The following is a 6,000-nucleotide window of genomic DNA, read 5'->3' as shown; positions in this document are numbered from 1 at the left end:
AGATAAGGCGACCAAAATTGCACACAATACTCAAGGAGTGATCTCACCAAGGCCCTGTACAACTGCAGCAAGATATCCTTGCTCCTGTACTCAAATCCTTTTGCTACGAAGGACAACGTAGCATTTGCCTTCTTAAGTGCCTGCTGCACCTGCATGCTTACCTTTAGCAACTGGTGCACAAGGACACCCAGGTCTCGCTGCACTTCCCCTTCTCCCAATCTATTGCTGTTCAGATAATAATCTGCCTTCCTGTTTTTGCCACCAAAGTGGATGGCCTCGCATTTATCCACATTATATTGCATCTGCCATGCATCTGCCCAATCAGCCAACCTGTCAAATCATACTGGAGTTTCTCGGCATCCTCCTCACAGCACACACGCCCACCCAGCTTTGTGTCCTCTGCAAACTTGGAGATATTACATCTAGTTCCCTCGTCTAGATCATTAATATATATTGTGAATAGCTGGTGTCCTAGCACCGATCCCTGCGGTACCCCACTAGTCACTGCCTGGCACTTGGAAAAAGAGCCGTTTATTCCAACTCTTTGCTTCCTGTCTGCCAACCAGTTCTCTATCCAAGTCTGTACCTTACCTCCAATCCCATGTGCTTTAACTTTACACGCTAATCTCTTATCCAGCGCACTGTGGCGTCATGGCACAGAATGTCCTCTGGGCGGGGGACTTCAATATCCATCACCAAGTGTGGCTCGGTAGTGGCTCGTGTTTATTCTCTCACTGCCGTGAGCCAGTCTGGCTGCTATGTCCTTCAGGACTCAGGCAGCTCGGTCAATCATGGTACTATTGAGTCACTGAGGACACCCCTTCATCGTGTCCTGTGCCCCTACCACCGTGCTAAATGGGATAGATTAAGAACACATCTAGCAGCTCAAATCTGGGCATCCATGTGGCGCTGGGCCCATCAGCAGCAACAGAATTTTATTCCACCATAATCTGTAACCTCATGGCCCGGCATATCCCTCATTCTACCATTACCATCAAACCAGCCCTGGTTCAATAAGGAGTGTTGAAGAGCATGCCAGGAGCTGTACCAAGTGTATCTGAAAACACAGGACTATATGCATGCTAAATAGCGAAAGCAGCATTTTATAGACAGAGCTAAGCGATCCGCACCCAATGGATCAGATCAAAGCTCTGCAGTCCTGCCACATCCAGTCGTGAATGGTGATGGACAATTGACAACTAACGGGAGGAGGAGGCTCCTTGAAAATCCCCATCCTCAACGATGACAGAGCACAGTACGTGAGTGCAAAAGACAAGGCTGAAGCCTTCGCAACCATCTTTAGGCACGAGTGCCAAGTGGATGATGCATTACAGCTCCTGAGGTCCCACCATCACAGAAGCCAGTCTTCAAACAATTCGCTTCACTGACATGATATCAAGAACGGTAGAGCGCACTGGATACAGCAAAGGCTCTGGGACCCGACAACATCCCCGATACAGAGCTGAAGACCTCTGCTCCAGAAATAGCTGCACCTCTAGCCCAGCTGTTCCAGTACTGGCTTCTACCCGACAAAGTGGTAAATTGCCCAGGTATGTCCAGTCCACATAAAGCTGGACTAATCCAACAGCCAGTTACCACCCCATTAACCACCTCTCCATCATCAGCAAAGTGATGGAAGCTGTCATCGACAATGCTATCAAGCGGCACTAACTCACAAATAACCTCCTCACCGATGCCCAGTTTGGTTTCTGCCAGGACCTCTTGGCTCCTGACCTCATTACAACCTTGGTCCAAACATGGACAAAAGAGCTGAATTCCAGAGGTGAGGTGAGAGTGACTGTCCTCGACATCAAGGCAGCATTTGTCCGAGTGTGGCACCAAGGAGCCCTAATAAAACTGAAATCAATGGGGATCAGGGGAAAACTCTCCACTGGATGGTGTCATATCTAGCACAAAGGAAGATGGTTGTGGTTATTGGAGGCCAATCATCTCAGACCCAGCTCATCGCTGCAGCAGTTACTCAGGACAGTGTCCTAGGCCCAACATCTTAGCTGCTTTGTTAATGACCTTCAGAAGTGGGGATGTTCGCTACTGATTGCACAGTGTCAAGTTACATTCGCAATTCATCAGATAATGAGGCAGTCTGTGTCCAGCACGACCTGGACAACATTCAGGTTGCGGATGATAAGTTGCAAGTAACATTTGTGCCACACAAGTGCCAGACAATGACCATCTCCAACAAGAGAGAGTCTAACCACCACCCCATGACAATCAATGGCATTACCATTGTTGAATTCCCCACCATCAACATCCTGGGGGTCACCATTGACCAGGAACTTAACAAGCTCATCCAAATAAATATTGTGGCTACAAGAGCTAGTCAGACACTGGGTAGTCTGCGTAAGTGACTCACCACCTCCTGACTCCCCAAAGCCTTTTCACTCCCTACAAGGCACAAGTCAGGAGTGCGATGGAATATTCTCCACTTGCCTGGACAGTTGCAGCTCCATCAATGCTCACGAAGCTCGACAGAATCCAGGGGAAAGCAGGCCGCTTAATCAGCCACCCATCCACCATCTTAAACATTTACTCCCTCCTCATCCATAGAAACATAGAAGATAGCAGCAGGAGTAGGCCATTCGGCCCCTCGAGTCTGCTCCTCCATTTAATGAGATCATGGCTGATCATCCAAATTCAGTACCCTGGCCCTGCTTTCTCCCCATATCCCTTGATCCCTTTAGCCTTAAGAAATATATCTAACTCCTTCTTGAATATATTTAATGAATTGGCCTCAACTGCCTTCTATGGAAGAGAATTCCACAGGTTCACCACTCTCTGGGTGAAGAAATTCCTCCTCATCCCAGCCCTAAATGGCTTACCCCTTATCTTTAGACTGTAATCCCTGGTTCTGGACTCCGCCGCCATCGGGAACATCCTTCCTGCATCTAGCCTGTCTAGCCCTGTTAGAATTTTATAAGTTTCAATGAGATCCTCTCTCATTCTTCTAAACTCCAGCCCAATCGACATCATTCTTGCCATCCCGGGTATCAATCTGGTGAATCTTTGCTGCACTCCCTCCATGGCAAGAACATCCTTCCTCAGCTAAGGCGACCAAAATTGCACACAATACTCAAGGTGTCGTCTCACCAAGGCCCTGTACAACTGCAGCAAGACATCCTTGCTCCTGTACTCAAATCCTTTTGCTATGAAGGCCAACGTAGCATTTGCCTTCTTAAGTGCCTGCTGCACCTGCATGCTTACCTTTAGCAACTGGTGCACAAGGACACCCAGGTCTCGTTGCACTTCCCCTTCTCCCAATCTATTGCTGTTCAGATAATAATCTGCCTTCCTGTTTTTGCCACCAAAGTGGATAACCTCGCATTTATCCACATTATATTGCATCTGCCATGCATCTGCCCAATCAGCCAACCTGTCAAATCATACTGGATTTTCTCGGCATCCTCCTCCCAGCGCACACGCCCACCCAGCTTTGTGTCGTCTGCAAACTTGGAGATATTACATCTAGCTCCCTCGTCTAGATCATTAATATATATTGTGAATAGCTGGGGTCCTAGCACCGATCCCTGCGGTACCCCACTAGTCACTGCCTGGCACTCGGAAAAAGAGCCGTTTATTCCAACTCTTTGCTTCCTGTCTGCCAACCAGTTCTCTATCCAAGTCAGTACCTTACCCCCAATCCCATGTGCTTTAACTTTACACGCTAATCTCTTATCCAGCGCACTGTGGCGTCATGGCACAGAATGTCCTCTGGGCGAGGGACTTCAATGTCCATCACCAAGTGTGGCTCGGTAGTGGCTCGTGTTTATTCTCTCACTACCTGCCGTGAGCCAGTCTGGCTGCTATGTCCTTCAGGACTCAGGCAGCTCGGTCAATCATGGTACTATTGAGTCACTGAGGACACCCCTTCATCGTGTCCTGTGCCCCTACCACCGTGCTAAATGGGATAGATTAAGAACACATCTAGCAGCTCAAAACTGGGCATCCATGAGGCGCTGGGCCCATCAGCAGCAACAGAATTTTATTCCACCATAATCTGTAACCTCATGCCCCGGCAGCGGAGGAGGAGCCGGGTATAAAAACCGGCGACCAGCGAGGCCCGAGAGCTCTCGGAGCAGCGGGAGCAGCGGAGGAGGAGCCGGGTATAAAAACCGGCGACCAGCGAGGCCCGAGAGCACTCGGAGCAGCGGGAGCAGCGGAGGAGGAGCCGGGTATAAAAACTGGCGACCAGCGAGGCCCGAGAGCACTCGGAGCAGCGGGAGCAGCGGAGGAGGAGCCGGGTATAAAAACCGGCGACCAGCGAGGCCCGAGAGCACTCGGAGCAGCGGGAGCAGCGGAGGAGGAGCCGGGTATAAAAACCGGCGACCAGCGAGGCACACCAACTCAGCAGCGGGGAGAGAGGTAAAACGAAATCAGTGTGTGACGTCATCAGGGAGCAGGTAAGTGATTGGTTGGTGAGTATTTCTCTTTTTTAAACTTTAACTCTGTAGTTTATAGTTACTAGGGTCTTTTCTGGTGTAGCAGGTACTGTTGGTAGACTATACAAGCGCCTTAGAGATATCTTTAATTGGTGATAGTAAATTAATTTAAATTAATTAAAGGGTAAGTCATGCCAGGAGAGCCCAGCCCCGTGATGTGCTCCTCCTGCTCCATGTGGGAATTCAGGGACACTGCCCCTGGTGACTACGTGTGCAGGAAATGCATCCATCTGCAGCTACTAGCAGACCGCATTGAGGAGCTGGAGCTGCGGGTGGATGGGTTGTGGAGCATTCACGATGCTGAGAAGTTCGTGGATAGCACGTTTAGTGAGTTGGTCACACCGCAGGGAAGGGCTGCACAGGAAGAAAGGAAAGGAGTGACCATCAGGCGGAGCAATAGAAGTAGGCAGGTAGTGCAGAAAACCCCTGTGACCATTCCCCTCTCAAACAATTATACCGCTTTGGATACTGTTGGGGGGGAGGACTCACCAGGGGAAGGCAGCAGCAGCCAGCTTCCTGGCACTAGGGGTGCTCCTGCTGCCCAGGAAGGGAGGAAAAAGAGTGGGAGAGCAATAGTGGTAGGGGATTCTATAGTAAGGGGAACAGATAGGCGTTTCTGTGGCCGTAGACGTGAATCCAGGATGGGTTGTTGCCTCCCTGGTGCCAGGGTCAAGGATGTCACTGAGCGGCTGCAGGGCATTCTGGAGGGGGAGGGTGAACAGCCAGAGGTCGTGGTCCACATTGGTACCAACGACATAGGTAAAAAGAGGGATGAGGTCCTGCAGCAAGAATTTAGGTAGCTAGGGGCAAGATTAATGAGCAGGACCTCAAAGGTTGTAATCTCTGGATTACTCCCGGTGCCACGTGCTAGTGAGTATAGGAATGGGAGGATAGAACAGATGAATGCGTGGCTAAAGGGATGGTGCAGGAGGGAGGGCTTTAGTTTCCTGGATCACTGGGTCTGCTTCTGGGACAGGTGGGACTTGTACAAGTCGGACGGTTTACACCTGAACCAGAGGGGAACCAATATCCTTGCGGGGAGGTTTGCTAGCACTGCTGCGGGGGGGGTTTAAACTAACTCGGCAGGGGGATGGGATACAGAGTGGAGCTATAGTAGGGGGTGATGTACAGCCAAATACGGAGGAAAAAACAAGTCAGCAGGGAAGGCAGAGCAAAGATGTGAAGGCAAAAGGGAATATGGCAGGGCTGGAAGGCATTTATTTTAATGCAAGGAGTCTTGCAAATAAGGTGGATGAACTGAAGTTGTTGTTGAACACATGGGAGTACGATATTGTTGCTATCACGGAGACATGGTTGAGGGAGGGTCAGGACTGGCAGCTGAATATTCCGGGGTATAGAATCTTCAGGCGAGACAGAGGGGGGTGTAAAAGGGGAGGGGGTGTTGCAATATTAATTAAGGAGTCAATTACTGCTGCAAGGAGGGATGATATATTAGCGGGTTCCTCTAATGAGGCCATATGGGTAGAACTTAAAAACAAAAAGGGGTCAAGCACTTTGCTGGGAGTGTACTATAGGCCCCCAA

This window comes from Somniosus microcephalus, chromosome 31 (assembly GCF_052327205.1).
Source record: "Somniosus microcephalus isolate GS21.2 chromosome 31, FLI_Smic_1.0, whole genome shotgun sequence".
Classification (NCBI taxonomy): Eukaryota; Metazoa; Chordata; class Chondrichthyes; order Squaliformes; family Somniosidae; genus Somniosus; species Somniosus microcephalus.
The sequence above is the reverse complement of the archived record's forward strand: the minus strand, read 5'-3'. Positions refer to the sequence as shown.